This window comes from Ambystoma mexicanum, chromosome 4p, assembly GCF_040938575.1.
Source record: "Ambystoma mexicanum isolate Mex_15411 chromosome 4p, UKY_AmexF1_1, whole genome shotgun sequence".
NCBI classification, from domain to species: Eukaryota; Metazoa; Chordata; class Amphibia; order Caudata; family Ambystomatidae; genus Ambystoma; species Ambystoma mexicanum.
The window spans coordinates 845,090,762-845,114,331 of NC_090927.1; the positions used below are offsets into that span (position 1 = coordinate 845,090,762).

The following is a 23,570-nucleotide window of genomic DNA, read 5'->3' on the forward strand; positions in this document are numbered from 1 at the left end:
CCTTGCAGTTTTGAAAGGCAATTGTGAAATGGCTCACTTCCTGAACTTGGAGCACAAAAAAGCCTACAGCACCTGGTATTCCCAGGCGGTCTCCCATCCAGGTACTATCTAGGCCTAACACTGCTTAACTTCCGAGATCAGACGAGATCGGGTGCATTCAGTGTGGTGTGGCCGTAGGCTCTAGAAATGCTAAGAATATTACTCTTATGCATTTGCATTTAGTAAGCTAAGCCATGCAGCCACTTGCAACATGATACCACGCTCATCGCTCGATCAGGCGAGATATATGATATGATATGATATGATATGATATTTGTAACGCGCCTATACACAAGTGTTTCAAGGCGCGACGAGGCAGGGAGGGAGGGAAACAAGGGGAAGACAGACAAACGATCCTACTAGGCCAGGTGTCATTCAGATCGCGCAAGTGCAGAGGTAAGGGGAAAAGGAGAAAGTGCAGGGGGAGGAGGTGGGGGGGAAGTGCGGTACAAGGTAAGTAGCGTAAAAAATAAATAAATAATAAGTAATAAATAAAAGGGCCAGCTGGTGGCAAGTGCGAGGTAAGTGCAGAGCAAGTGCTGGGAAGGGGGCTGTAGGGATGCAGTGACAGTCCCACAGTGCAGGGGGAGCCAGGGAGGCAGTGCAAGTGGAGAGTGGCTGGGACCTGGACCGAGGTCGCTGAGAGTGGCTCAGATGCAGGTTTAGTGCAGAATTCAGTGGGGAGTTAAGCAGGTTTAGCAGGGGAGAGGGAGAGAGAAGGCAGAAGCGAAGAGGAAGGTTTTGAGGTGCTTCCGGAACCGGAGATGGTTCTCCTCAAGACTATAAGACTGGTGGGCCCATTCAGGACTCCTATGTCTGGTAGGATAACTTTAATTCATCCATCCTGTGACTGTTGCAGGGAGGTGGAGAGAACAATCAACACAATAATGGTTTTCTTTCATGCCTCTTGAAGGACTCAATATTCTCTGTACTGCATTACATGTGAAAGTCGATTTATTACCCATGAACACACTACCTGTATGCTAATTCTATGTAAAAAGGTAGCTCCAGCCCTCATGATGTTGTCCAACATTTCCGCTATAAAACGGGATACAATTATTTTGGAAACATACCAAATTTGAAAAATAATTGAGAAGTTGCGCAATTACTAATCATGGAGCACAAAAAAGCCTACAGCACCTGGTATTCCCAGGCAGTCTCCCATCCAGGTACTAACTAGGCCCGACCCTGCTTAGCTTCCGAGATCGGGCGCATTCAGTGTGGTGTGGCCGTAGGCTCTGGGCCTAGTGAGTTTTGTACTTTTAAGCATCTAGTCGGCTAGACCTTGCAGTTTTGAAAGGCAATTGTGAAATGGCTCACTTCCTGAACTTGGAGCACAAAAAAGCCTACAGCACCTGGTATTCCCAGGCGGTCTCCCATCCAGGTACTAACGAGGCCCGACACTGCTTAGCTTCCAAGATCAGACGCATTCAGTGTGGTGTGGCCGTAGGCTCTGGGCCTTGTGAGTTTTGTACTTTTAAGCATCTAGTCGGCTAGACCTTGCAGTTTTGAAAGGCAATTGTGAAATGGCTCACTTCCTGAACTTGGAGCACAAAAAAGCCTACAGCACCTGGTATTCCCAGGCGGTCTCCCATCCAGGTACTAACGAGGCCCGACACTGCTTAGCTTCCGAGATCAGACGAGATCGGGCGCATTCAGTGTGGTGTGGCCGTAGGCTCTGGGCCTTGTGAGTTTTGTACTTTTAAGCATCTAGTCGGCTAGACCTTGCAGTTTTGAAAGGCAATTGAGAAATGGCTCACTTCCTGAACTTGGAGTACAAAAAAGCCTACAGCACCTGGTATTCCCAGGCGGTCTCCTATCCAGGTACTAACTAGGCCCGACACTGCTTAGCTTCTGAGATCAGACGAGATCAGGCGCATTCAGTGTGGTGTGGCCGTAGGCTCTGGGCCTAGTGAGTTTTGTACTTTTAAGCATCTAGTCGGCTAGACCTTGCAGTTTTGAAAGGCAATTGTGAAATGGCTCACTTCCTGAACTTGGAGCACAAAAAAGCCTACAGCACCTGGTATTCCCAGGCGGTCTCCCATCCAGGTACTAACTAGGCCTGACACTGCTTAACTTCCGAGATCAGACGAGATCGGGTGCATTCAGTGTGGTGTGGCCGTAGGCTCTAGGAATGCTAAGAATATTACTCTTATGCATTTGCATTTAGTAAGCTAAGCCATGCAGCCACTTGCAACATGATACCACGCTCATCGCTCGATCAGGCTCGATCAGGCGAGATATATAAGACTGGTGGGCCCATTCAGGACTCCTATGTCTGGTAGGATAACTTTAATTCATCCATCCTGTGTCTGTTGCAGGGAGGTGGAGAGAACAATCAACACAATAATGGTTTTCTTTCATGCCTCTTGAAGGACTCAATATTCTCTGTACTGCATTACATGTGAAAGTCGATTTATTACCCATGAACACACTACCTGTATGCTAATTCTATGTAAAAAGGTAGCTCCAGCCCTCATGATGTTGTCCAACATTTCCGCTATAAAACGGGATACAATTATTTTGGAAACATACCAAATTTGAAAAATAATTGAGAAGTTGCGCAATTACTAATCATGGAGCACAAAAAAGCCTACAGCACCTGGTATTCCCAGGCAGTCTCCCATCCAGGTACTAACTAGGCCCGACCCTGCTTAGCTTCCGAGATCGGGCGCATTCAGTGTGGTGTGGCCGTAGGCTCTGGGCCTTGTGAGTTTTGTACTTTTAAGCATCTAGTCGGCTAGACCTTGCAGTTTTGAAAGGCAATTGAGAAATGGCTCACTTCCTGAACTTGGAGTAGAAAAAAGCCTACAGCACCTGGTATTCCCAGGCGGTCTCCCATCCAGGTACTAACTAGGCCCGACACTGCTTAGCTTCTGAGATCAGACGAGATCAGGCGCATTCAGTGTGGTGTGGCCGTAGGCTCTGGGCCTAGTGAGTTTTGTACTTTTAAGCATCTAGTCGGCTAGACCTTGCAGTTTTGAAAGGCAATTGTGAAATGGCTCACTTCCTGAACTTGGAGCACAAAAAAGCCTACAGCACCTGGTATTCCCAGGCGGTCTCCCATCCAGGTACTAACGAGGCCCGACACTGCTTAGCTTCCGAGATCAGACGAGATCGGGCGCATTCAGTGTGGTGTGGCGTAGGCTCTGGGCCTTGTGAGTTTTGTACTTTTAAGCATCTAGTCGGCTAGACCTTGCAGTTTTGAAAGGCAATTGTGAAATGGCTCACTTCCTGAACTTGGAACACAAAAAAGCCTACAGCACCTGGTATTCCCAGGCGGTCTCCCATCCAGGTACTAACTAGGCCTAACACTGCTTAACTTCCGAGATCAGACGAGATCGGGTGCATTCAGTGTGGTGTGGCCATAGGCTCTAGAAATGCTAAGAATATTACTCTTATGCATTTGCATTTAGTAAGCTAAGCCATGCAGCCACTTGCAACATGATACCACGCTCATCGCTCGATCAGGCTCGATCAGGCGAGATATATAAGACTGGTGGGCCCATTCAGGACTCCTATGTCTGGTAGGATAACTTTAATTCATCCATCCTGTGTCTGTTGCAGGGAGGTGGAGAGAACAATCAACACAATAATGGTTTTCTTTCATGCCTCTTGAAGGACTCAATATTCTCTGTACTGCATTACATGTGAAAGTCGATTTATTACCCATGAACACACTACCTGTATGCTAATTCTATGTAAAAAGGTAGCTCCAGCCCTCATGATGTTGTCCAACATTTCCGCTATAAAACGGGATACAATTATTTTGGAAACATACCAAATTTGAAAAATAATTGAGAAGTTGCGCAATTACTAATCATGGAGCACAAAAAAGCCTACAGCACCTGGTATTCCCAGGCAGTCTCCCATCCAGGTACTAACTAGGCCCGACCCTGCTTAGCTTCTGAGATCGGGCGCATTCAGTGTGGTGTGGCCGTAGGCTCTGGGCCTAGTGAGTTTTGTACTTTTAAGCATCTAGTCGGCTAGACCTTGCAGTTTTGAAAGGCAATTGTGAAATGGCTCACTTCCTGAACTTGGAGCACAAAAAAGCCTACAGCACCTGGTATTCCCAGGCGGTCTCCCATCCAGGTACTAAGGGGGCCAGACACTGCTTAGCTTCCAAGATCAGACGAGATCGGGCGCATTCAGTGTGGTGTGGCCGTAGGCTCTGGGCCTTGTGAGTTTTGTACTTTTAAGCATCTAGTCGGCTAGACCTTGCAGTTTTAAAAGGCAATTGAGAAAGGGCTCACTTCCTGAACTTGGAGCACAAAAAAGCCTACAGCACCTGGTATTCCCAGGCGGTCTCCCATCCAGGTACTAACTAGGCCTGACACTGCTTAACTTCCAAGATCAGACGAGATCGGGTGCATTCAGTGTGGTGTGGCCGTAGGCTCTAGGAATGCTAAGAATATTACTCTTATGCATTTGCATTTAGTAAGCTAAGCCATGCAGCCACTTGCAACATGATACCACGCTCATCGCTCGATCAGGCTCGATCAGGCGAGATATATAAGACTGGTGGGCCCATTCAGGACTCCTATGTCTGGTAGGATAACTTTAATTCATCCATCCTGTGTCTGTTGCAGGGAGGTGGAGAGAACAATCAACACAATAATGGTTTTCTTTCATGCCTCTTGAAGGACTCAATATTCTCTGTACTGCATTACATGTGAAAGTCGATTTATTACCCATGAACACACTACCTGTATGCTAATTCTATGTAAAAAGGTAGCTCCAGCCCTCATGATGTTGTCCAACATTTCCGCTATAAAACGGGATACAATTATTTTGGAAACATACCAAATTTGAAAAATAATTGAGAAGTTGCGCAATTACTAATCATGGAGCACAAAAAAGCCTACAGCACCTGGTATTCCCAGGCAGTCTCCCATCCAGGTACTAACTAGGCCCGACCCTGCTTAGCTTCCGAGATCGGGCGCATTCAGTGTGGTGTGGCCGTAGGCTCTGGGCCTAGTGAGTTTTGTACTTTTAAGCATCTAGTCGGCTAGACCTTGCAGTTTTGAAAGGCAATTGAGAAATGGCTCACTTCCTGAACTTGGAGTACAAAAAAGCCTACAGCACCTGGTATTCCCAGGCGGTCTCCCATCCAGGTACTAACTAGGCCCGACACTGCTTAGCTTCCGAGATCAGACGAGATCGGGCGCATTCAGTGTGGTGTGGCCGTAGGCTCTGGGCCTTGTGAGTTTTGTACTTTTAAGCATCTAGTCGGCTAGACCTTGCAGTTTTGAAAGGCAATTGAGAAATGGCTCACTTCCTGAACTTGGAGTACAAAAAAGCCTACAGCACCTGGTATTCCCAGGCGGTCTCCCATCCAGGTACTAACTAGGCCCGACACTGCTTAGCTTCTGAGATCAGACGAGATCAGGCGCATTCAGTGTGGTGTGGCCGTAGGGTCTGGGCCTAGTGAGTTTTGTACTTTTAAGCATCTAGTCGGCTAGACCTTGCAGTTTTGAAAGGCAATTGTGAAATGGCTCACTTCCTGAACTTGGAGCACAAAAAAGCCTACAGCACCTGGTATTCCCAGGCGGTCTCCCATCCAGGTACTAACGAGGCCCGACACTGCTTAGCTTCCGAGATCAGACGCATTCAGTGTGGTGTGGCCGTAGGCTCTGGGCCTTGTGAGTTTTGTACTTTTAAGCATCTAGTCGGCTAGACCTTGCAGTTTTGAAAGGCAATTGTGAAATGGCTCACTTCCTGAACTTGGAGCACAAAAAAGCCTACAGCACCTGGTATTCCCAGGCGGTCTCCCATCCAGGTACTAACTAGGCCCGACACTGCTTAGCTTCTGAGATCAGACGAGATCAGGCGCATTCAGTGTGGTGTGGCCGTAGGCTCTGGGCCCAGTGAGTTTTGTACTTTTAAGCATCTAGTCGGCTAGACCTTGCAGTTTTAAAAGGCAATTGAGAAAGGGCTCACTTCCTGAACTTGGAGCACAAAAAAGCCTACAGCACCTGGTATTCCCAGGCGGTCTCCCATCCAGGTACTAACTAGGCCTGACACTGCTTAACTTCCGAGATCAGACGAGATCGGGTGCATTCAGTGTGGTGTGGCCGTAGGCTCTAGGAATGCTAAGAATATTACTCTTATGCATTTGCATTTAGTAAGCTAAGCCATGCAGCCACTTGCAACATGATACCACGCTCATCGCTCGATCAGGCTCGATCAGGCGAGATATATAAGACTGGTGGGCCCATTCAGGACTCCTATGTCTGGTAGGATAACTTTAATTCATCCATCCTGTGTCTGTTGCAGGGAGGTGGAGAGAACAATCAACGCAATAATGGGTTTCTTTCATGCCTCTTGAAGGACTCAATATTCTCTGTACTGCATTACATGTGAAAGTCGATTTATTACCCATGAACACACTACCTGTATGCTAATTCTATGTAAAAAGGTAGCTCCAGCCCTCATGATGTTGTCCAACATTTCCGCTATAAAACGGGATACAATTATTTTGGAAACATACCAAATTTGAAAAATAATTGAGAAGTTGCGCAATTACTAATCATGGAGCACAAAAAAGCCTACAGCACCTGGTATTCCCAGGCAGTCTCCCATCCAGGTACTAACTAGGCCCGACCCTGCTTAGCTTCCTGGGTGCATTCAGTGTGGTGTGGCCGTAGGCTCTGGGCCTAGTGAGTTTTGTACTTTTAAGCATCTAGTCGGCTAGACCTTGCAGTTTTGAAAGGCAATTGTGAAATGGCTCACTTCCTGAACTTGGAGCACAAAAAAGCCTACAGCACCTGGTATTCCCAGGCGGTCTCCCATCCAGGTACTAACGAGGCCCGACACTGCTTAGCTTCTGAGATCAGACGAGATCAGGCGCATTCAGTGTGGTGTGGCCATAGGCTCTGGGCCTTGTGAGTTTTGTACTTTTAAGCATCTAGTCGGCTAGACCTTGCAGTTTTAAAAGGCAATTGAGAAAGGGCTCACTTCCTGAACTTGGAGCACAAAAAAGCCTACAGCACCTGGTATTCCCAGGCGGTCTCCCATCCAGGTACTAACAAGGCCCGACACTGCTTAGCTTCCGAGATCAGACGAGATCGGGCGCATTCAGTGTGGTGTGGCCGTAGGCTCTGGGCCTTGTGAGTTTTGTACTTTTAAGCATCTAGTCGGCTAGACCTTGCAGTTTTGAAAGGCAATTGAGAAATGGCTCACTTCCTGAACTTGGAGTACAAAAAAGCCTACAGCACCTGGTATTCCCAGGCGGTCTCCCATCCAGGTACTAACTAGGCCCGACACTGCTTAGCTTCTGAGATGAGACGAGATCAGGCGCATTCAGTGTGGTGTGGCCGTAGGCTCTGGGCCTAGTGAGTTTTGTACTTTTAAGCATCTAGTCGGCTAGACCTTGCAGTTTTGAAAGGCAATTGTGAAATGGCTCACTTCCTGAACTTGGAGCACAAAAAAACCTACAGCACCTGGTATTCCCAGGTGGTCTCCCATCCAGGTACTAACTAGGCCCGACACTGCTTAGTTTCCGAGATCAGACGAGATCGGGCGCAATCAGTGTGGTGTGTCCGTAGTCTCTGGGCCTAGTGAGTTTTGTACTTTTAAGCATCTAGTCAGCTAGACCTTGCAGTTTTGAATGGCAATTGAGAAATGGCTCACTTCCTGAACTTGGAGCACAAAAAAGCCTACAGCACCTGGTATTCCCAGGCGGTCTCCCATCCAGGTACTAACGAGGCCCGACACAGCTTAGCTTCCGAGATCAGACGCATTCAGTGTGGTGTGGCCGTAGGCTCTGGGCCTTGTGAGTTTTGTACTTTTAAGCATCTAGTCGGCTAGACCTTGCAGTTTTGAAAGGCAATTGTGAAATGGCTCACTTCCTGAACTTGGAGCACAAAAAAGCCTACAGCACCTGGTATTCCCAGGCGGTCTCCCATCCAGGTACTATCTAGGCCTAACACTGCTTAACTTCCGAGATCAGACGAGATCGGGTGCATTCAGTGTGGTGTGGCCGTAGGCTCTAGAAATGCTAAGAATATTACTCTTATGCATTTGCATTTAGTAAGCTAAGCCATGCAGCCACTTGCAACATGATACCACGCTCATCGCTCGATCAGGCTCGATCAGGCGAGATATATAAGACTGGTGGGCCCATTCAGGACTCCTATGTCTGGTAGGATAACTTTAATTCATCCATCCTGTGTCTGTTGCAGGGAGGTGGAGAGAACAATCAACACAATAATGGTTTTCTTTCATGCCTCTTGAAGGACTCAATATTCTCTGTACTGCATTACATGTGAAAGTCGATTTATTACCCATGAACACACTACCTGTATGCTAATTCTATGTAAAAAGGTAGCTCCAGCCCTCATGATGTTGTCCAACATTTCCGCTATAAAACGGGATACAATTATTTTGGAAACATACCAAATTTGAAAAATAATTGAGAAGTTGCGCAATTACTAATCATGGAGCACAAAAAAGCCTACAGCACCTGGTATTCCCAGGCAGTCTCCCATCCAGGTACTAACTAGGCCCGACCCTGCTTAGCTTCCGAGATCGGGCGCATTCAGTGTGGTGTGGCCGTAGGCTCTGGGCCTAGTGAGTTTTGTACTTTTAAGCATCTAGTCGGCTAGACCTTGCAGTTTTGAAAGGCAATTGTGAAATGGCTCACTTCCTGAACTTGGAGCACAAAAAAGCCTACAGCACCTGGTATTCCCAGGCGGTCTCCCATCCAGGTACTAACGAGGCCCGACACTGCTTAGCTTCCAAGATCAGACGCATTCAGTGTGGTGTGGCCGTAGGCTCTGAGCCTTGTGAGTTTTGTACTTTTAAGCATCTAGTCGGCTAGACCTTGCAGTTTTGAAAGGCAATTGTGAAATGGCTCACTTCCTGAACTTGGAGCACAAAAAAGCCTACAGCACCTGGTATTCCCAGGCGGTCTCCCATCCAGGTACTAACGAGGCCCGACACTGCTTAGCTTCCGAGATCAGACGAGATCGGGCGCATTCAGTGTGGTGTGGCCGTAGGCTCTGGGCCTTGTGAGTTTTGTACTTTTAAGCATCTAGTCGGCTAGACCTTGCAGTTTTGAAAGGCAATTGAGAAATGGCTCACTTCCTGAACTTGGAGTACAAAAAAGCCTACAGCACCTGGTATTCCCAGGCGGTCTCCTATCCAGGTACTAACTAGGCCCGACACTGCTTAGCTTCTGAGATCAGACGAGATCAGGCGCATTCAGTGTGGTGTGGCCGTAGGCTCTGGGCCTAGTGAGTTTTGTACTTTTAAGCATCTAGTCGGCTAGACCTTGCAGTTTTGAAAGGCAATTGTGAAATGGCTCACTTCCTGAACTTGGAGCACAAAAAAGCCTACAGCACCTGGTATTCCCAGGCGGTCTCCCATCCAGGTACTAACTAGGCCTGACACTGCTTAACTTCCGAGATCAGACGAGATCGGGTGCATTCAGTGTGGTGTGGCCGTAGGCTCTAGGAATGCTAAGAATATTACTCTTATGCATTTGCATTTAGTAAGCTAAGCCATGCAGCCACTTGCAACATGATACCACGCTCATCGCTCGATCAGGCTCGATCAGGCGAGATATATAAGACTGGTGGGCCCATTCAGGACTCCTATGTCTGGTAGGATAACTTTAATTCATCCATCCTGTGTCTGTTGCAGGGAGGTGGAGAGAACAATCAACACAATAATGGTTTTCTTTCATGCCTCTTGAAGGACTCAATATTCTCTGTACTGCATTACATGTGAAAGTCGATTTATTACCCATGAACACACTACCTGTATGCTAATTCTATGTAAAAAGGTAGCTCCAGCCCTCATGATGTTGTCCAACATTTCCGCTATAAAACGGGATACAATTATTTTGGAAACATACCAAATTTGAAAAATAATTGAGAAGTTGCGCAATTACTAATCATGGAGCACAAAAAAGCCTACAGCACCTGGTATTCCCAGGCAGTCTCCCATCCAGGTACTAACTAGGCCCGACCCTGCTTAGCTTCCGAGATCGGGCGCATTCAGTGTGGTGTGGCCGTAGGCTCTGGGCCTAGTGAGTTTTGTACTTTTAAGCATCTAGTCGGCTAGACCTTGCAGTTTTGAAAGGCAATTGAGAAATGGCTCACTTCCTGAACTTGGAGTACAAAAAAGCCTACAGCACCTGGTATTCCCAGGCGGTCTCCCATCCAGGTACTAACTAGGCCCGACACTGCTTAGCTTCCGAGATCAGACGAGATCGGGCGCATTCAGTGTGGTGTGGCCGTAGGCTCTGGGCCTTGTGAGTTTTGTACTTTTAAGCATCTAGTCGGCTAGACCTTGCAGTTTTGAAAGGCAATTGAGAAATGGCTCACTTCCTGAACTTGGAGTACAAAAAAGCCTACAGCACCTGGTATTCCCAGGCGGTCTCCCATCCAGGTACTAACTAGGCCCGACACTGCTTAGCTTCTGAGATCAGACGAGATCAGGCGCATTCAGTGTGGTGTGGCCGTAGGGTCTGGGCCTAGTGAGTTTTGTACTTTTAAGCATCTAGTCGGCTAGACCTTGCAGTTTTGAAAGGCAATTGTGAAATGGCTCACTTCCTGAACTTGGAGCACAAAAAAGCCTACAGCACCTGGTATTCCCAGGCGGTCTCCCATCCAGGTACTAACGAGGCCCGACACTGCTTAGCTTCCGAGATCAGACGCATTCAGTGTGGTGTGGCCGTAGGCTCTGGGCCTTGTGAGTTTTGTACTTTTAAGCATCTAGTCGGCTAGACCTTGCAGTTTTGAAAGGCAATTGTGAAATGGCTCACTTCCTGAACTTGGAGCACAAAAAAGCCTACAGCACCTGGTATTCCCAGGCGGTCTCCCATCCAGGTACTAACTAGGCCCGACACTGCTTAGCTTCTGAGATCAGACGAGATCAGGCGCATTCAGTGTGGTGTGGCCGTAGGCTCTGGGCCCAGTGAGTTTTGTACTTTTAAGCATCTAGTCGGCTAGACCTTGCAGTTTTAAAAGGCAATTGAGAAAGGGCTCACTTCCTGAACTTGGAGCACAAAAAAGCCTACAGCACCTGGTATTCCCAGGCGGTCTCCCATCCAGGTACTAACTAGGCCTGACACTGCTTAACTTCCGAGATCAGACGAGATCGGGTGCATTCAGTGTGGTGTGGCCGTAGGCTCTAGGAATGCTAAGAATATTACTCTTATGCATTTGCATTTAGTAAGCTAAGCCATGCAGCCACTTGCAACATGATACCACGCTCATCGCTCGATCAGGCTCGATCAGGCGAGATATATAAGACTGGTGGGCCCATTCAGGACTCCTATGTCTGGTAGGATAACTTTAATTCATCCATCCTGTGTCTGTTGCAGGGAGGTGGAGAGAACAATCAACGCAATAATGGGTTTCTTTCATGCCTCTTGAAGGACTCAATATTCTCTGTACTGCATTACATGTGAAAGTCGATTTATTACCCATGAACACACTACCTGTATGCTAATTCTATGTAAAAAGGTAGCTCCAGCCCTCATGATGTTGTCCAACATTTCCGCTATAAAACGGGATACAATTATTTTGGAAACATACCAAATTTGAAAAATAATTGAGAAGTTGCGCAATTACTAATCATGGAGCACAAAAAAGCCTACAGCACCTGGTATTCCCAGGCAGTCTCCCATCCAGGTACTAACTAGGCCCGACCCTGCTTAGCTTCCTGGGTGCATTCAGTGTGGTGTGGCCGTAGGCTCTGGGCCTAGTGAGTTTTGTACTTTTAAGCATCTAGTCGGCTAGACCTTGCAGTTTTGAAAGGCAATTGTGAAATGGCTCACTTCCTGAACTTGGAGCACAAAAAAGCCTACAGCACCTGGTATTCCCAGGCGGTCTCCCATCCAGGTACTATCGAGGCCCGACACTGCTTAGCTTCTGAGATCAGACGAGATCAGGCGCATTCAGTGTGGTGTGGCCATAGGCTCTGGGCCTTGTGAGTTTTGTACTTTTAAGCATCTAGTCGGCTAGACCTTGCAGTTTTAAAAGGCAATTGAGAAAGGGCTCACTTCCTGAACTTGGAGCACAAAAAAGCCTACAGCACCTGGTATTCCCAGGCGGTCTCCCATCCAGGTACTAACAAGGCCCGACACTGCTTAGCTTCCGAGATCAGACGAGATCGGGCGCATTCAGTGTGGTGTGGCCGTAGGCTCTGGGCCTTGTGAGTTTTGTACTTTTAAGCATCTAGTCGGCTAGACCTTGCAGTTTTGAAAGGCAATTGAGAAATGGCTCACTTCCTGAACTTGGAGTACAAAAAAGCCTACAGCACCTGGTATTCCCAGGCGGTCTCCCATCCAGGTACTAACTAGGCCCGACACTGCTTAGCTTCTGAGATCAGACGAGATCAGGCGCATTCAGTGTGGTGTGGCCGTAGGCTCTGGGCCTAGTGAGTTTTGTACTTTTAAGCATCTAGTCGGCTAGACCTTGCAGTTTTGAAAGGCAATTGTGAAATGGCTCACTTCCTGAACTTGGAGCACAAAAAAACCTACAGCACCTGGTATTCCCAGGTGGTCTCCCATCCAGGTACTAACTAGGCCCGACACTGCTTAGTTTCCGAGATCAGACGAGATCGGGCGCAATCAGTGTGGTGTGTCCGTAGTCTCTGGGCCTAGTGAGTTTTGTACTTTTAAGCATCTAGTCAGCTAGACCTTGCAGTTTTGAATGGCAATTGAGAAATGGCTCACTTCCTGAACTTGGAGCACAAAAAAGCCTACAGCACCTGGTATTCCCAGGCGGTCTCCCATCCAGGTACTAACGAGGCCCGACACAGCTTAGCTTCCGAGATCAGACGCATTCAGTGTGGTGCGGCCGTAGGCTCTGGGCCTTGTGAGTTTTGTACTTTTAAGCATCTAGTCGGCTAGACCTTGCAGTTTTGAAAGGCAATTGTGAAATGGCTCACTTCCTGAACTTGGAGCACAAAAAAGCCTACAGCACCTGGTATTCCCAGGCGGTCTCCCATCCAGGTACTATCTAGGCCTAACACTGCTTAACTTCCGAGATCAGACGAGATCGGGTGCATTCAGTGTGGTGTGGCCGTAGGCTCTAGAAATGCTAAGAATATTACTCTTATGCATTTGCATTTAGTAAGCTAAGCCATGCAGCCACTTGCAACATGATACCACGCTCATCGCTCGATCAGGCTCGATCAGGCGAGATATATAAGACTGGTGGGCCCATTCAGGACTCCTATGTCTGGTAGGATAACTTTAATTCATCCATCCTGTGTCTGTTGCAGGGAGGTGGAGAGAACAATCAACACAATAATGGTTTTCTTTCATGCCTCTTGAAGGACTCAATATTCTCTGTACTGCATTACATGTGAAAGTCGATTTATTACCCATGAACACACTACCTGTATGCTAATTCTATGTAAAAAGGTAGCTCCAGCCCTCATGATGTTGTCCAACATTTCCGCTATAAAACGGGATACAATTATTTTGGAAACATACCAAATTTGAAAAATAATTGAGAAGTTGCGCAATTACTAATCATGGAGCACAAAAAAGCCTACAGCACCTGGTATTCCCAGGCAGTCTCCCATCCAGGTACTAACTAGGCCCGACCCTGCTTAGCTTCCGAGATCGGGCGCATTCAGTGTGGTGTGGCCGTAGGCTCTGGGCCTAGTGAGTTTTGTACTTTTAAGCATCTAGTCGGCTAGACCATGCAGTTTTGAAAGGCAATTGTGAAATGGCTCACTTCCTGAACTTGGAGCACAAAAAAGCCTACAGCACCTGGTATTCCCAGGCGGTCTCCCATCCAGGTACTAACGAGGCCCGACACTGCTTAGCTTCCAAGATCAGACGCATTCAGTGTGGTGTGGCCGTAGGCTCTGAGCCTTGTGAGTTTTGTACTTTTAAGCATCTAGTCGGCTAGACCTTGCAGTTTTGAAAGGCAATTGTGAAATGGCTCACTTCCTGAACTTGGAGCACAAAAAAGCCTACAGCACCTGGTATTCCCAGGCGGTCTCCCATCGAGGTACTAACGAGGCCCGACACTGCTTAGCTTCCAAGATCAGACGCATTCAGTGTGGTGTGGCCGTAGGCTCTGAGCCTTGTGAGTTTTGTACTTTTAAGCATCTAGTCGGCTAGACCTTGCAGTTTTGAAAGGCAATTGTGAAATGGCTCACTTCCTGAACTTGGAGCACAAAAAAGCCTACAGCACCTGGTATTCCCAGGCGGTCTCCCATCCAGGTACTAACGAGGCCCGACACTGCTTAGCTTCCGAGATCAGACGAGATCGGGCGCATTCAGTGTGGTGTGGCCGTAGGCTCTGGGCCTTGTGAGTTTTGTACTTTTAAGCATCTAGTCGGCTAGACCTTGCAGTTTTGAAAGGCAATTGAGAAATGGCTCACTTCCTGAACTTGGAGTACAAAAAAGCCTACAGCACCTGGTATTCCCAGGCGGTCTCCTATCCAGGTACTAACTAGGCCCGACACTGCTTAGCTTCTGAGATCAGACGAGATCAGGCGCATTCAGTGTGGTGTGGCCGTAGGCTCTGGGCCTAGTGAGTTTTGTACTTTTAAGCATCTAGTCGGCTAGACCTTGCAGTTTTGAAAGGCAATTGTGAAATGGCTCACTTCCTGAACTTGGAGCACAAAAAAGCCTACAGCACCTGGTATTCCCAGGCGGTCTCCCATCCAGGTACTAACTAGGCCTGACACTGCTTAACTTCCGAGATCAGACGAGATCGGGTGCATTCAGTGTGGTGTGGCCGTAGGCTCTAGGAATGCTAAGAATATTACTCTTATGCATTTGCATTTAGTAAGCTAAGCCATGCAGCCACTTGCAACATGATACCACGCTCATCGCTCGATCAGGCTCGATCAGGCGAGATATATAAGACTGGTGGGCCCATTCAGGACTCCTATGTCTGGTAGGATAACTTTAATTCATCCATCCTGTGTCTGTTGCAGGGAGGTGGAGAGAACAATCAACACAATAATGGTTTTCTTTCATGCCTCTTGAAGGACTCAATATTCTCTGTACTGCATTACATGTGAAAGTCGATTTATTACCCATGAACACACTACCTGTATGCTAATTCTATGTAAAAAGGTAGCTCCAGCCCTCATGATGTTGTCCAACATTTCCGCTATAAAACGGGATACAATTATTTTGGAAACATACCAAATTTGAAAAATAATTGAGAAGTTGCGCAATTACTAATCATGGAGCACAAAAAAGCCTACAGCACCTGGTATTCCCAGGCAGTCTCCCATCCAGGTACTAACTAGGCCCGACCCTGCTTAGCTTCCGAGATCGGGCGCATTCAGTGTGGTGTGGCCGTAGGCTCTGGGCCTAGTGAGTTTTGTACTTTTAAGCATCTAGTCGGCTAGACCTTGCAGTTTTGAAAGGCAATTGAGAAATGGCTCACTTCCTGAACTTGGAGTACAAAAAAGCCTACAGCACCTGGTATTCCCAGGCGGTCTCCCATCCAGGTACTAACTAGGCCCGACACTGCTTAGCTTCCGAGATCAGACGAGATCGGGCGCATTCAGTGTGGTGTGGCCGTAGGCTCTGGGCCTTGTGAGTTTTGTACTTTTAAGCATCTAGTCGGCTAGACCTTGCAGTTTTGAAAGGCAATTGAGAAATGGCTCACTTCCTGAACTTGGAGTACAAAAAAGCCTACAGCACCTGGTATTCCCAGGCGGTCTCCCATCCAGGTACTAACTAGGCCCGACACTGCTTAGCTTCTGAGATCAGACGAGATCAGGCGCATTCAGTGTGGTGTGGCCGTAGGGTCTGGGCCTAGTGAGTTTTGTACTTTTAAGCATCTAGTCGGCTAGACCTTGCAGTTTTGAAAGGCAATTGTGAAATGGCTCACTTCCTGAACTTGGAGCACAAAAAAGCCTACAGCACCTGGTATTCCCAGGCGGTCTCCCATCCAGGTACTAACGAGGCCCGACACTGCTTAGCTTCCGAGATCAGACGCATTCAGTGTGGTGTGGCCGTAGGCTCTGGGCCTTGTGAGTTTTGTACTTTTAAGCATCTAGTCGGCTAGACCTTGCAGTTTTGAAAGGCAATTGTGAAATGGCTCACTTCCTGAACTTGGAGCACAAAAAAGCCTACAGCACCTGGTATTCCCAGGCGGTCTCCCATCCAGGTACTAACTAGGCCCGACACTGCTTAGCTTCTGAGATCAGACGAGATCAGGCGCATTCAGTGTGGTGTGGCCGTAGGCTCTGGGCCCAGTGAGTTTTGTACTTTTAAGCATCTAGTCGGCTAGACCTTGCAGTTTTAAAAGGCAATTGAGAAAGGGCTCACTTCCTGAACTTGGAGCACAAAAAAGCCTACAGCACCTGGTATTCCCAGGCGGTCTCCCATCCAGGTACTAACTAGGCCTGACACTGCTTAACTTCCGAGATCAGACGAGATCGGGTGCATTCAGTGTGGTGTGGCCGTAGGCTCTAGGAATGCTAAGAATATTACTCTTATGCATTTGCATTTAGTAAGCTAAGCCATGCAGCCACTTGCAACATGATACCACGCTCATCGCTCGATCAGGCTCGATCAGGCGAGATATATAAGACTGGTGGGCCCATTCAGGACTCCTATGTCTGGTAGGATAACTTTAATTCATCCATCCTGTGTCTGTTGCAGGGAGGTGGAGAGAACAATCAACGCAATAATGGGTTTCTTTCATGCCTCTTGAAGGACTCAATATTCTCTGTACTGCATTACATGTGAAAGTCGATTTATTACCCATGAACACACTACCTGTATGCTAATTCTATGTAAAAAGGTAGCTCCAGCCCTCATGATGTTGTCCAACATTTCCGCTATAAAACGGGATACAATTATTTTGGAAACATACCAAATTTGAAAAATAATTGAGAAGTTGCGCAATTACTAATCATGGAGCACAAAAAAGCCTACAGCACCTGGTATTCCCAGGCAGTCTCCCATCCAGGTACTAACTAGGCCCGACCCTGCTTAGCTTCCTGGGTGCATTCAGTGTGGTGTGGCCGTAGGCTCTGGGCCTAGTGAGTTTTGTACTTTTAAGCATCTAGTCGGCTAGACCTTGCAGTTTTGAAAGGCAATTGTGAAATGGCTCACTTCCTGAACTTGGAGCACAAAAAAGCCTACAGCACCTGGTATTCCCAGGCGGTCTCCCATCCAGGTACTAACGAGGCCCGACACTGCTTAGCTTCTGAGATCAGACGAGATCAGGCGCATTCAGTGTGGTGTGGCCATAGGCTCTGGGCCTTGTGAGTTTTGTACTTTTAAGCATCTAGTCGGCTAGACCTTGCAGTTTTAAAAGGCAATTGAGAAAGGGCTCACTTCCTGAACTTGGAGCACAAAAAAGCCTACAGCACCTGGTATTCCCAGGCGGTCTCCCATCCAGGTACTAACAAGGCCCGACACTGCTTAGCTTCCGAGATCAGACGAGATCGGGCGCATTCAGTGTGGTGTGGCCGTAGGCTCTGGGCCTTGTGAGTTTTGTACTTTTAAGCATCTAGTCGGCTAGACCTTGCAGTTTTGAAAGGCAATTGAGAAATGGCTCACTTCCTGAACTTGGAGTACAAAAAAGCCTACAGCACCTGGTATTCCCAGGCGGTCTCCCATCCAGGTACTAACTAGGCCCGACACTGCTTAGCTTCTGAGATCAGACGAGATCAGGCGCATTCAGTGTGGTGTGGCCGTAGGCTCTGGGCCTAGTGAGTTTTGTACTTTTAAGCATCTAGTCGGCTAGACCTTGCAGTTTTGAAAGGCAATTGTGAAATGGCTCACTTCCTGAACTTGGAGCACAAAAAAACCTACAGCACCTGGTATTCCCAGGTGGTCTCCCATCCAGGTACTAACTAGGCCCGACACTGCTTAGTTTCCGAGATCAGACGAGATCGGGCGCAATCAGTGTGGTGTGTCCGTAGTCTCTGGGCCTAGTGAGTTTTGTACTTTTAAGCATCTAGTCAGCTAGACCTTGCAGTTTTGAATGGCAATTGAGAAATGGCTCACTTCCTGAACTTGGAGCACAAAAAAGCCTACAGCACCTGGTATTCCCAGGCGGTCTCCCATCCAGGTACTAACGAGGCCCGACACAGCTTAGCTTCCGAGATCAGACGCATTCAGTGTGGTGTGGCCGTAGGCTCTGGGCCTTGTGAGTTTTGTACTTTTAAGCATCTAGTCGGCTAGACCTTGCAGTTTTGAAAGGCAATTGTGAAATGGCTCACTTCCTGAACTTGGAGCACAAAAAAGCCTACAGCACCTGGTATTCCCAGGCGGTCTCCCATCCAGGTACTATCTAGGCCTAACACTGCTTAACTTCCGAGATCAGACGAGATCGGGTGCATTCAGTGTGGTGTGGCCGTAGGCTCTAGAAATGCTAAGAATATTACTCTTATGCATTTGCATTTAGTAAGCTAAGCCATGCAGCCACTTGCAACATGATACCACGCTCATCGCTCGATCAGGCTCGATCAGGCGAGATATATAAGACTGGTGGGCCCATTCAGGACTCCTATGTCTGGTAGGATAACTTTAATTCATCCATCCTGTGTCTGTTGCAGGGAGGTGGAGAGAACAATCAACACAATAATGGTTTTCTTTCATGCCTCTTGAAGGACTCAATATTCTCTGTACTGCATTACATGTGAAAGTCGATTTATTACCCATGAACACACTACCTGTATGCTAATTCTATGTAAAAAGGTAGCTCCAGCCCTCATGATGTTGTCCAACATTTCCGCTATAAAACGGGATACAATTATTTTGGAAACATACCAAATTTGAAAAATAATTGAGAAGTTGCGCAATTACTAATCATGGAGCACAAAAAAGCCTACAGCACCTGGTATTCCCAGGCAGTCTCCCATCCAGGTACTAACTAGGCCCGACCCTGCTTAGCTTCCGAGATCGGGCGCATTCAGTGTGGTGTGGCCGTAGGCTCTGGGCCTAGTGAGTTTTGTACTTTTAAGCATCTAGTCGGCTAGACCTTGCAGTTTTGAAAGGCAATTGTGAAATGGCTCACTTCCTGAACTTGGAGCACAAAAAAGCCTACAGCACCTGGTATTCCCAGGCGGTCTCCCATCCAGGTACTAACGAGGCCCGACACTGCTTAGCTTCCAAGATCAGACGCATTCAGTGTGGTGTGGCCGTAGGCTCTGAGCCTTGTGAGTTTTGTACTTTTAAGCATCTAGTCGGCTAGACCTTGCAGTTTTGAAAGGCAATTGTGAAATGGCTCACTTCCTGAACTTGGAGCACAAAAAAGCCTACAGCACCTGGTATTCCCAGGCGGTCTCCCATCCAGGTACTAACGAGGCCCGACACTGCTTAGCTTCCGAGATCAGACGAGATCGGGCGCATTCAGTGTGGTGTGGCCGTAGGCTCTGGGCCTTGTGAGTTTTGTACTTTTAAGCATCTAGTCGGCTAGACCTTGCAGTTTTGAAAGGCAATTGAGAAATGGCTCACTTCCTGAACTTGGAGTACAAAAAAGCCTACAGCACCTGGTATTCCCAGGCGGTCTCCTATCCAGGTACTAACTAGGCCCGACACTGCTTAGCTTCTGAGATCAGACGAGATCAGGCGCATTCAGTGTGGTGTGGCCGTAGGCTCTGGGCCTAGTGAGTTTTGTACTTTTAAGCATCTAGTCGGCTAGACCTTGCAGTTTTGAAAGGCAATTGTGAAATGGCTCACTTCCTGAACTTGGAGCACAAAAAAGCCTACAGCACCTGGTATTCCCAGGCGGTCTCCCATCCAGGTACTAACTAGGCCTGACACTGCTTAACTTCCGAGATCAGACGAGATCGGGTGCATTCAGTGTGGTGTGGCCGTAGGCTCTAGGAATGCTAAGAATATTACTCTTATGCATTTGCATTTAGTAAGCTAAGCCATGCAGCCACTTGCAACATGATACCACGCTCATCGCTCGATCAGGCTCGATCAGGCGAGATATATAAGACTGGTGGGCCCATTCAGGACTCCTATGTCTGGTAGGATAACTTTAATTCATCCATCCTGTGTCTGTTGCAGGGAGGTGGAGAGAACAATCAACACAATAATGGTTTTCTTTCATGCCTCTTGAAGGACTCAATATTCTCTGTACTGCATTACATGTGAAAGTCGATTTATTACCCATGAACACACTACCTGTATGCTAATTCTATGTAAAAAGGTAGCTCCAGCCCTCATGATGTTGTCCAACATTTCCGCTATAAAACGGGATACAATTATTTTGGAAACATACCAAATTTGAAAAATAATTGAGAAGTTGCGCAATTACTAATCATGGAGCACAAAAAAGCCTACAGCACCTGGTATTCCCAGGCAGTCTCCCATCCAGGTACTAACTAGGCCCGACCCTGCTTAGCTTCCGAGATCGGGCGCATTCAGTGTGGTGTGGCCGTAGGCTCTGGGCCTAGTGAGTTTTGTACTTTTAAGCATCTAGTCGGCTAGACCTTGCAGTTTTGAAAGGCAATTGAGAAATGGCTCACTTCCTGAACTTGGAGTACAAAAAAGCCTACAGCACCTGGTATTCCCAGGCGGTCTCCCATCCAGGTACTAACTAGGCCCGACACTGCTTAGCTTCCGAGATCAGACGAGATCGGGCGCATTCAGTGTGGTGTGGCCGTAGGCTCTGGGCCTTGTGAGTTTTGTACTTTTAAGCATCTAGTCGGCTAGACCTTGCAGTTTTGAAAGGCAATTGAGAAATGGCTCACTTCCTGAACTTGGAGTACAAAAAAGCCTACAGCACCTGGTATTCCCAGGCGGTCTCCCATCCAGGTACTAACTAGGCCCGACACTGCTTAGCTTCTGAGATCAGACGAGATCAGGCGCATTCAGTGTGGTGTGGCCGTAGGGTCTGGGCCTAGTGAGTTTTGTACTTTTAAGCATCTAGTCGGCTAGACCTTGCAGTTTTGAAAGGCAATTGTGAAATGGCTCACTTCCTGAACTTGGAGCACAAAAAAGCCTACAGCACCTGGTATTCCCAGGCGGTCTCCCATCCAGGTACTAACGAGGCCCGACACTGCTTAGCTTCCGAGATCAGACGCATTCAGTGTGGTGTGGCCGTAGGCTCTGGGCCTTGTGAGTTTTGTACTTTTAAGCATCTAGTCGGCTAGACCTTGCAGTTTTGAAAGGCAATTGTGAAATGGCTCACTTCCTGAACTTGGAGCACAAAAAAGCCTACAGCACCTGGTATTCCCAGGCGGTCTCCCATCCAGGTACTAACTAGGCCCGACACTGCTTAGCTTCTGAGATCAGACGAGATCAGGCGCATTCAGTGTGGTGTGGCCGTAGGCTCTGGGCCCAGTGAGTTTTGTACTTTTAAGCATCTAGTCGGCTAGACCTTGCAGTTTTAAAAGGCAATTGAGAAAGGGCTCACTTCCTGAACTTGGAGCACAAAAAAGCCTACAGCACCTGGTATTCCCAGGCGGTCTCCCATCCAGGTACTAACTAGGCCTGACACTGCTTAACTTCCGAGATCAGACGAGATCGGGTGCATTCAGTGTGGTGTGGCCGTAGGCTCTAGGAATGCTAAGAATATTACTCTTATGCATTTGCATTTAGTAAGCTAAGCCATGCAGCCACTTGCAACATGATACCACGCTCATCGCTCGATCAGGCTCGATCAGGCGAGATATATAAGACTGGTGGGCCCATTCAGGACTCCTATGTCTGGTAGGATAACTTTAATTCATCCATCCTGTGTCTGTTGCAGGGAGGTGGAGAGAACAATCAACGCAATAATGGGTTTCTTTCATGCCTCTTGAAGGACTCAATATTCTCTGTACTGCATTACATGTGAAAGTCGATTTATTACCCATGAACACACTACCTGTATGCTAATTCTATGTAAAAAGGTAGCTCCAGCCCTCATGATGTTGTCCAACATTTCCGCTATAAAACGGGATACAATTATTTTGGAAACATACCAAATTTGAAAAATAATTGAGAAGTTGCGCAATTACTAATCATGGAGCACAAAAAAGCCTACAGCACCTGGTATTCCCAGGCAGTCTCCCATCCAGGTACTAACTAGGCCCGACCCTGCTTAGCTTCCTGGGTGCATTCAGTGTGGTGTGGCCGTAGGCTCTGGGCCTAGTGAGTTTTGTACTTTTAAGCATCTAGTCGGCTAGACCTTGCAGTTTTGAAAGGCAATTGTGAAATGGCTCACTTCCTGAACTTGGAGCACAAAAAAGCCTACAGCACCTGGTATTCCCAGGCGGTCTCCCATCCAGGTACTATCGAGGCCCGACACTGCTTAGCTTCTGAGATCAGACGAGATCAGGCGCATTCAGTGTGGTGTGGCCATAGGCTCTGGGCCTTGTGAGTTTTGTACTTTTAAGCATCTAGTCGGCTAGACCTTGCAGTTTTAAAAGGCAATTGAGAAAGGGCTCACTTCCTGAACTTGGAGCACAAAAAAGCCTACAGCACCTGGTATTCCCAGGCGGTCTCCCATCCAGGTACTAACAAGGCCCGACACTGCTTAGCTTCCGAGATCAGACGAGATCGGGCGCATTCAGTGTGGTGTGGCCGTAGGCTCTGGGCCTTGTGAGTTTTGTACTTTTAAGCATCTAGTCGGCTAGACCTTGCAGTTTTGAAAGGCAATTGAGAAATGGCTCACTTCCTGAACTTGGAGTACAAAAAAGCCTACAGCACCTGGTATTCCCAGGCGGTCTCCCATCCAGGTACTAACTAGGCCCGACACTGCTTAGCTTCTGAGATCAGACGAGATCAGGCGCATTCAGTGTGGTGTGGCCGTAGGCTCTGGGCCTAGTGAGTTTTGTACTTTTAAGCATCTAGTCGGCTAGACCTTGCAGTTTTGAAAGGCAATTGTGAAATGGCTCACTTCCTGAACTTGGAGCACAAAAAAACCTACAGCACCTGGTATTCCCAGGTGGTCTCCCATCCAGGTACTAACTAGGCCCGACACTGCTTAGTTTCCGAGATCAGACGAGATCGGGCGCAATCAGTGTGGTGTGTCCGTAGTCTCTGGGCCTAGTGAGTTTTGTACTTTTAAGCATCTAGTCAGCTAGACCTTGCAGTTTTGAATGGCAATTGAGAAATGGCTCACTTCCTGAACTTGGAGCACAAAAAAGCCTACAGCACCTGGTATTCCCAGGCGGTCTCCCATCCAGGTACTAACGAGGCCCGACACAGCTTAGCTTCCGAGATCAGACGCATTCAGTGTGGTGCGGCCGTAGGCTCTGGGCCTTGTGAGTTTTGTACTTTTAAGCATCTAGTCGGCTAGACCTTGCAGTTTTGAAAGGCAATTGTGAAATGGCTCACTTCCTGAACTTGGAGCACAAAAAAGCCTACAGCACCTGGTATTCCCAGGCGGTCTCCCATCCAGGTACTATCTAGGCCTAACACTGCTTAACTTCCGAGATCAGACGAGATCGGGTGCATTCAGTGTGGTGTGGCCGTAGGCTCTAGAAATGCTAAGAATATTACTCTTATGCATTTGCATTTAGTAAGCTAAGCCATGCAGCCACTTGCAACATGATACCACGCTCATCGCTCGATCAGGCTCGATCAGGCGAGATATATAAGACTGGTGGGCCCATTCAGGACTCCTATGTCTGGTAGG

The 23,570-nt window shown here is 47.8% G+C and overlaps 49 non-coding genes and 32 pseudogenes across 49 annotated transcripts; all 81 read right to left on the reverse strand.

Annotated features, from left to right (window-relative positions):
• Positions 1-60: 60 nt before the first annotated feature.
• On the reverse strand, positions 61-179 carry LOC138460939 (5S ribosomal RNA). The gene has a single exon (XR_011263591.1). It is a non-coding gene; the product is annotated as a 5S ribosomal RNA (ribosomal RNA).
• A 988-nt stretch (positions 180-1,167) lies between these two features.
• On the reverse strand, positions 1,168-1,276 carry LOC138457314 (5S ribosomal RNA; annotated as a pseudogene).
• A 106-nt stretch (positions 1,277-1,382) lies between these two features.
• On the reverse strand, positions 1,383-1,491 carry LOC138458980 (5S ribosomal RNA; annotated as a pseudogene).
• A 106-nt stretch (positions 1,492-1,597) lies between these two features.
• LOC138462302 (5S ribosomal RNA) lies at positions 1,598-1,716 on the reverse strand. Its single transcript, XR_011264902.1, has one exon. It is a non-coding gene; the product is annotated as a 5S ribosomal RNA (ribosomal RNA).
• A 106-nt stretch (positions 1,717-1,822) lies between these two features.
• On the reverse strand, positions 1,823-1,941 carry LOC138463299 (5S ribosomal RNA). Its single transcript, XR_011265886.1, has one exon. It is a non-coding gene; the product is annotated as a 5S ribosomal RNA (ribosomal RNA).
• A 106-nt stretch (positions 1,942-2,047) lies between these two features.
• LOC138461621 (5S ribosomal RNA) lies at positions 2,048-2,166 on the reverse strand. Its single transcript, XR_011264232.1, has one exon. It is a non-coding gene; the product is annotated as a 5S ribosomal RNA (ribosomal RNA).
• A 463-nt stretch (positions 2,167-2,629) lies between these two features.
• LOC138457315 (5S ribosomal RNA) lies at positions 2,630-2,738 on the reverse strand (annotated as a pseudogene).
• Positions 2,739-2,844: 106 nt separating this feature from the next.
• On the reverse strand, positions 2,845-2,963 carry LOC138456957 (5S ribosomal RNA). The gene has a single exon (XR_011262159.1). It is a non-coding gene; the product is annotated as a 5S ribosomal RNA (ribosomal RNA).
• Positions 2,964-3,069: 106 nt separating this feature from the next.
• Positions 3,070-3,187, reverse strand: LOC138455299 (5S ribosomal RNA). Its single transcript, XR_011261937.1, has one exon. It is a non-coding gene; the product is annotated as a 5S ribosomal RNA (ribosomal RNA).
• A 106-nt stretch (positions 3,188-3,293) lies between these two features.
• LOC138461784 (5S ribosomal RNA) lies at positions 3,294-3,412 on the reverse strand. Its single transcript, XR_011264391.1, has one exon. It is a non-coding gene; the product is annotated as a 5S ribosomal RNA (ribosomal RNA).
• A 463-nt stretch (positions 3,413-3,875) lies between these two features.
• LOC138458569 (5S ribosomal RNA) lies at positions 3,876-3,984 on the reverse strand (annotated as a pseudogene).
• Positions 3,985-4,090: 106 nt separating this feature from the next.
• On the reverse strand, positions 4,091-4,209 carry LOC138455861 (5S ribosomal RNA; annotated as a pseudogene).
• A 106-nt stretch (positions 4,210-4,315) lies between these two features.
• On the reverse strand, positions 4,316-4,434 carry LOC138463737 (5S ribosomal RNA). Its single transcript, XR_011266323.1, has one exon. It is a non-coding gene; the product is annotated as a 5S ribosomal RNA (ribosomal RNA).
• A 463-nt stretch (positions 4,435-4,897) lies between these two features.
• LOC138457316 (5S ribosomal RNA) lies at positions 4,898-5,006 on the reverse strand (annotated as a pseudogene).
• A 106-nt stretch (positions 5,007-5,112) lies between these two features.
• On the reverse strand, positions 5,113-5,231 carry LOC138462026 (5S ribosomal RNA). The gene has a single exon (XR_011264629.1). It is a non-coding gene; the product is annotated as a 5S ribosomal RNA (ribosomal RNA).
• A 106-nt stretch (positions 5,232-5,337) lies between these two features.
• On the reverse strand, positions 5,338-5,456 carry LOC138463253 (5S ribosomal RNA). Its single transcript, XR_011265840.1, has one exon. It is a non-coding gene; the product is annotated as a 5S ribosomal RNA (ribosomal RNA).
• A 106-nt stretch (positions 5,457-5,562) lies between these two features.
• On the reverse strand, positions 5,563-5,671 carry LOC138457993 (5S ribosomal RNA; annotated as a pseudogene).
• Positions 5,672-5,777: 106 nt separating this feature from the next.
• On the reverse strand, positions 5,778-5,896 carry LOC138456969 (5S ribosomal RNA). The gene has a single exon (XR_011262161.1). It is a non-coding gene; the product is annotated as a 5S ribosomal RNA (ribosomal RNA).
• A 106-nt stretch (positions 5,897-6,002) lies between these two features.
• Positions 6,003-6,121, reverse strand: LOC138461623 (5S ribosomal RNA). Its single transcript, XR_011264234.1, has one exon. It is a non-coding gene; the product is annotated as a 5S ribosomal RNA (ribosomal RNA).
• A 463-nt stretch (positions 6,122-6,584) lies between these two features.
• On the reverse strand, positions 6,585-6,688 carry LOC138459375 (5S ribosomal RNA; annotated as a pseudogene).
• A 106-nt stretch (positions 6,689-6,794) lies between these two features.
• On the reverse strand, positions 6,795-6,913 carry LOC138463379 (5S ribosomal RNA). Its single transcript, XR_011265965.1, has one exon. It is a non-coding gene; the product is annotated as a 5S ribosomal RNA (ribosomal RNA).
• Positions 6,914-7,019: 106 nt separating this feature from the next.
• On the reverse strand, positions 7,020-7,138 carry LOC138461138 (5S ribosomal RNA). The gene has a single exon (XR_011263774.1). It is a non-coding gene; the product is annotated as a 5S ribosomal RNA (ribosomal RNA).
• A 106-nt stretch (positions 7,139-7,244) lies between these two features.
• LOC138454541 (5S ribosomal RNA) lies at positions 7,245-7,363 on the reverse strand. Its single transcript, XR_011261213.1, has one exon. It is a non-coding gene; the product is annotated as a 5S ribosomal RNA (ribosomal RNA).
• Positions 7,364-7,469: 106 nt separating this feature from the next.
• Positions 7,470-7,588, reverse strand: LOC138455722 (5S ribosomal RNA; annotated as a pseudogene).
• A 106-nt stretch (positions 7,589-7,694) lies between these two features.
• On the reverse strand, positions 7,695-7,803 carry LOC138458839 (5S ribosomal RNA; annotated as a pseudogene).
• A 106-nt stretch (positions 7,804-7,909) lies between these two features.
• On the reverse strand, positions 7,910-8,028 carry LOC138460940 (5S ribosomal RNA). The gene has a single exon (XR_011263592.1). It is a non-coding gene; the product is annotated as a 5S ribosomal RNA (ribosomal RNA).
• Positions 8,029-8,491: 463 nt separating this feature from the next.
• LOC138457317 (5S ribosomal RNA) lies at positions 8,492-8,600 on the reverse strand (annotated as a pseudogene).
• A 106-nt stretch (positions 8,601-8,706) lies between these two features.
• LOC138458981 (5S ribosomal RNA) lies at positions 8,707-8,815 on the reverse strand (annotated as a pseudogene).
• Positions 8,816-8,921: 106 nt separating this feature from the next.
• Positions 8,922-9,040, reverse strand: LOC138462303 (5S ribosomal RNA). The gene has a single exon (XR_011264903.1). It is a non-coding gene; the product is annotated as a 5S ribosomal RNA (ribosomal RNA).
• Positions 9,041-9,146: 106 nt separating this feature from the next.
• LOC138463300 (5S ribosomal RNA) lies at positions 9,147-9,265 on the reverse strand. The gene has a single exon (XR_011265887.1). It is a non-coding gene; the product is annotated as a 5S ribosomal RNA (ribosomal RNA).
• Positions 9,266-9,371: 106 nt separating this feature from the next.
• On the reverse strand, positions 9,372-9,490 carry LOC138461625 (5S ribosomal RNA). The gene has a single exon (XR_011264235.1). It is a non-coding gene; the product is annotated as a 5S ribosomal RNA (ribosomal RNA).
• Positions 9,491-9,953: 463 nt separating this feature from the next.
• Positions 9,954-10,062, reverse strand: LOC138457318 (5S ribosomal RNA; annotated as a pseudogene).
• Positions 10,063-10,168: 106 nt separating this feature from the next.
• LOC138462039 (5S ribosomal RNA) lies at positions 10,169-10,287 on the reverse strand. Its single transcript, XR_011264642.1, has one exon. It is a non-coding gene; the product is annotated as a 5S ribosomal RNA (ribosomal RNA).
• Positions 10,288-10,393: 106 nt separating this feature from the next.
• LOC138463254 (5S ribosomal RNA) lies at positions 10,394-10,512 on the reverse strand. The gene has a single exon (XR_011265841.1). It is a non-coding gene; the product is annotated as a 5S ribosomal RNA (ribosomal RNA).
• Positions 10,513-10,618: 106 nt separating this feature from the next.
• LOC138457994 (5S ribosomal RNA) lies at positions 10,619-10,727 on the reverse strand (annotated as a pseudogene).
• Positions 10,728-10,833: 106 nt separating this feature from the next.
• LOC138456981 (5S ribosomal RNA) lies at positions 10,834-10,952 on the reverse strand. The gene has a single exon (XR_011262163.1). It is a non-coding gene; the product is annotated as a 5S ribosomal RNA (ribosomal RNA).
• Positions 10,953-11,058: 106 nt separating this feature from the next.
• On the reverse strand, positions 11,059-11,177 carry LOC138461626 (5S ribosomal RNA). The gene has a single exon (XR_011264236.1). It is a non-coding gene; the product is annotated as a 5S ribosomal RNA (ribosomal RNA).
• A 463-nt stretch (positions 11,178-11,640) lies between these two features.
• On the reverse strand, positions 11,641-11,744 carry LOC138459376 (5S ribosomal RNA; annotated as a pseudogene).
• Positions 11,745-11,850: 106 nt separating this feature from the next.
• Positions 11,851-11,969, reverse strand: LOC138463833 (5S ribosomal RNA). Its single transcript, XR_011266417.1, has one exon. It is a non-coding gene; the product is annotated as a 5S ribosomal RNA (ribosomal RNA).
• Positions 11,970-12,075: 106 nt separating this feature from the next.
• On the reverse strand, positions 12,076-12,194 carry LOC138461140 (5S ribosomal RNA). The gene has a single exon (XR_011263775.1). It is a non-coding gene; the product is annotated as a 5S ribosomal RNA (ribosomal RNA).
• A 106-nt stretch (positions 12,195-12,300) lies between these two features.
• On the reverse strand, positions 12,301-12,419 carry LOC138456993 (5S ribosomal RNA). The gene has a single exon (XR_011262165.1). It is a non-coding gene; the product is annotated as a 5S ribosomal RNA (ribosomal RNA).
• Positions 12,420-12,525: 106 nt separating this feature from the next.
• On the reverse strand, positions 12,526-12,644 carry LOC138455723 (5S ribosomal RNA; annotated as a pseudogene).
• A 106-nt stretch (positions 12,645-12,750) lies between these two features.
• LOC138459411 (5S ribosomal RNA) lies at positions 12,751-12,859 on the reverse strand (annotated as a pseudogene).
• A 106-nt stretch (positions 12,860-12,965) lies between these two features.
• LOC138460942 (5S ribosomal RNA) lies at positions 12,966-13,084 on the reverse strand. The gene has a single exon (XR_011263593.1). It is a non-coding gene; the product is annotated as a 5S ribosomal RNA (ribosomal RNA).
• Positions 13,085-13,547: 463 nt separating this feature from the next.
• LOC138457319 (5S ribosomal RNA) lies at positions 13,548-13,656 on the reverse strand (annotated as a pseudogene).
• A 106-nt stretch (positions 13,657-13,762) lies between these two features.
• On the reverse strand, positions 13,763-13,871 carry LOC138458982 (5S ribosomal RNA; annotated as a pseudogene).
• Positions 13,872-13,977: 106 nt separating this feature from the next.
• LOC138459213 (5S ribosomal RNA) lies at positions 13,978-14,086 on the reverse strand (annotated as a pseudogene).
• Positions 14,087-14,192: 106 nt separating this feature from the next.
• Positions 14,193-14,311, reverse strand: LOC138462304 (5S ribosomal RNA). The gene has a single exon (XR_011264904.1). It is a non-coding gene; the product is annotated as a 5S ribosomal RNA (ribosomal RNA).
• A 106-nt stretch (positions 14,312-14,417) lies between these two features.
• LOC138463303 (5S ribosomal RNA) lies at positions 14,418-14,536 on the reverse strand. The gene has a single exon (XR_011265889.1). It is a non-coding gene; the product is annotated as a 5S ribosomal RNA (ribosomal RNA).
• Positions 14,537-14,642: 106 nt separating this feature from the next.
• On the reverse strand, positions 14,643-14,761 carry LOC138461627 (5S ribosomal RNA). Its single transcript, XR_011264237.1, has one exon. It is a non-coding gene; the product is annotated as a 5S ribosomal RNA (ribosomal RNA).
• Positions 14,762-15,224: 463 nt separating this feature from the next.
• On the reverse strand, positions 15,225-15,333 carry LOC138457320 (5S ribosomal RNA; annotated as a pseudogene).
• A 106-nt stretch (positions 15,334-15,439) lies between these two features.
• Positions 15,440-15,558, reverse strand: LOC138462051 (5S ribosomal RNA). Its single transcript, XR_011264654.1, has one exon. It is a non-coding gene; the product is annotated as a 5S ribosomal RNA (ribosomal RNA).
• A 106-nt stretch (positions 15,559-15,664) lies between these two features.
• LOC138463255 (5S ribosomal RNA) lies at positions 15,665-15,783 on the reverse strand. The gene has a single exon (XR_011265842.1). It is a non-coding gene; the product is annotated as a 5S ribosomal RNA (ribosomal RNA).
• A 106-nt stretch (positions 15,784-15,889) lies between these two features.
• On the reverse strand, positions 15,890-15,998 carry LOC138457995 (5S ribosomal RNA; annotated as a pseudogene).
• A 106-nt stretch (positions 15,999-16,104) lies between these two features.
• On the reverse strand, positions 16,105-16,223 carry LOC138457006 (5S ribosomal RNA). Its single transcript, XR_011262167.1, has one exon. It is a non-coding gene; the product is annotated as a 5S ribosomal RNA (ribosomal RNA).
• A 106-nt stretch (positions 16,224-16,329) lies between these two features.
• Positions 16,330-16,448, reverse strand: LOC138461628 (5S ribosomal RNA). Its single transcript, XR_011264238.1, has one exon. It is a non-coding gene; the product is annotated as a 5S ribosomal RNA (ribosomal RNA).
• Positions 16,449-16,911: 463 nt separating this feature from the next.
• On the reverse strand, positions 16,912-17,015 carry LOC138459377 (5S ribosomal RNA; annotated as a pseudogene).
• Positions 17,016-17,121: 106 nt separating this feature from the next.
• LOC138463380 (5S ribosomal RNA) lies at positions 17,122-17,240 on the reverse strand. Its single transcript, XR_011265966.1, has one exon. It is a non-coding gene; the product is annotated as a 5S ribosomal RNA (ribosomal RNA).
• Positions 17,241-17,346: 106 nt separating this feature from the next.
• LOC138461141 (5S ribosomal RNA) lies at positions 17,347-17,465 on the reverse strand. Its single transcript, XR_011263776.1, has one exon. It is a non-coding gene; the product is annotated as a 5S ribosomal RNA (ribosomal RNA).
• Positions 17,466-17,571: 106 nt separating this feature from the next.
• LOC138457018 (5S ribosomal RNA) lies at positions 17,572-17,690 on the reverse strand. Its single transcript, XR_011262169.1, has one exon. It is a non-coding gene; the product is annotated as a 5S ribosomal RNA (ribosomal RNA).
• A 106-nt stretch (positions 17,691-17,796) lies between these two features.
• On the reverse strand, positions 17,797-17,915 carry LOC138455724 (5S ribosomal RNA; annotated as a pseudogene).
• A 106-nt stretch (positions 17,916-18,021) lies between these two features.
• LOC138458840 (5S ribosomal RNA) lies at positions 18,022-18,130 on the reverse strand (annotated as a pseudogene).
• A 106-nt stretch (positions 18,131-18,236) lies between these two features.
• LOC138460943 (5S ribosomal RNA) lies at positions 18,237-18,355 on the reverse strand. Its single transcript, XR_011263594.1, has one exon. It is a non-coding gene; the product is annotated as a 5S ribosomal RNA (ribosomal RNA).
• A 463-nt stretch (positions 18,356-18,818) lies between these two features.
• Positions 18,819-18,927, reverse strand: LOC138457321 (5S ribosomal RNA; annotated as a pseudogene).
• Positions 18,928-19,033: 106 nt separating this feature from the next.
• Positions 19,034-19,142, reverse strand: LOC138458983 (5S ribosomal RNA; annotated as a pseudogene).
• A 106-nt stretch (positions 19,143-19,248) lies between these two features.
• LOC138462305 (5S ribosomal RNA) lies at positions 19,249-19,367 on the reverse strand. Its single transcript, XR_011264905.1, has one exon. It is a non-coding gene; the product is annotated as a 5S ribosomal RNA (ribosomal RNA).
• A 106-nt stretch (positions 19,368-19,473) lies between these two features.
• LOC138463304 (5S ribosomal RNA) lies at positions 19,474-19,592 on the reverse strand. Its single transcript, XR_011265890.1, has one exon. It is a non-coding gene; the product is annotated as a 5S ribosomal RNA (ribosomal RNA).
• A 106-nt stretch (positions 19,593-19,698) lies between these two features.
• Positions 19,699-19,817, reverse strand: LOC138461629 (5S ribosomal RNA). The gene has a single exon (XR_011264239.1). It is a non-coding gene; the product is annotated as a 5S ribosomal RNA (ribosomal RNA).
• A 463-nt stretch (positions 19,818-20,280) lies between these two features.
• On the reverse strand, positions 20,281-20,389 carry LOC138457322 (5S ribosomal RNA; annotated as a pseudogene).
• A 106-nt stretch (positions 20,390-20,495) lies between these two features.
• LOC138462063 (5S ribosomal RNA) lies at positions 20,496-20,614 on the reverse strand. Its single transcript, XR_011264667.1, has one exon. It is a non-coding gene; the product is annotated as a 5S ribosomal RNA (ribosomal RNA).
• A 106-nt stretch (positions 20,615-20,720) lies between these two features.
• LOC138463256 (5S ribosomal RNA) lies at positions 20,721-20,839 on the reverse strand. The gene has a single exon (XR_011265843.1). It is a non-coding gene; the product is annotated as a 5S ribosomal RNA (ribosomal RNA).
• A 106-nt stretch (positions 20,840-20,945) lies between these two features.
• Positions 20,946-21,054, reverse strand: LOC138457998 (5S ribosomal RNA; annotated as a pseudogene).
• A 106-nt stretch (positions 21,055-21,160) lies between these two features.
• On the reverse strand, positions 21,161-21,279 carry LOC138457030 (5S ribosomal RNA). The gene has a single exon (XR_011262171.1). It is a non-coding gene; the product is annotated as a 5S ribosomal RNA (ribosomal RNA).
• A 106-nt stretch (positions 21,280-21,385) lies between these two features.
• LOC138461630 (5S ribosomal RNA) lies at positions 21,386-21,504 on the reverse strand. The gene has a single exon (XR_011264240.1). It is a non-coding gene; the product is annotated as a 5S ribosomal RNA (ribosomal RNA).
• Positions 21,505-21,967: 463 nt separating this feature from the next.
• On the reverse strand, positions 21,968-22,071 carry LOC138459378 (5S ribosomal RNA; annotated as a pseudogene).
• A 106-nt stretch (positions 22,072-22,177) lies between these two features.
• Positions 22,178-22,296, reverse strand: LOC138463834 (5S ribosomal RNA). Its single transcript, XR_011266418.1, has one exon. It is a non-coding gene; the product is annotated as a 5S ribosomal RNA (ribosomal RNA).
• A 106-nt stretch (positions 22,297-22,402) lies between these two features.
• Positions 22,403-22,521, reverse strand: LOC138461142 (5S ribosomal RNA). Its single transcript, XR_011263777.1, has one exon. It is a non-coding gene; the product is annotated as a 5S ribosomal RNA (ribosomal RNA).
• Positions 22,522-22,627: 106 nt separating this feature from the next.
• On the reverse strand, positions 22,628-22,746 carry LOC138457043 (5S ribosomal RNA). The gene has a single exon (XR_011262175.1). It is a non-coding gene; the product is annotated as a 5S ribosomal RNA (ribosomal RNA).
• A 106-nt stretch (positions 22,747-22,852) lies between these two features.
• LOC138455725 (5S ribosomal RNA) lies at positions 22,853-22,971 on the reverse strand (annotated as a pseudogene).
• A 106-nt stretch (positions 22,972-23,077) lies between these two features.
• Positions 23,078-23,186, reverse strand: LOC138459412 (5S ribosomal RNA; annotated as a pseudogene).
• A 106-nt stretch (positions 23,187-23,292) lies between these two features.
• On the reverse strand, positions 23,293-23,411 carry LOC138460944 (5S ribosomal RNA). The gene has a single exon (XR_011263595.1). It is a non-coding gene; the product is annotated as a 5S ribosomal RNA (ribosomal RNA).
• Positions 23,412-23,570: the final 159 nt, after the last annotated feature.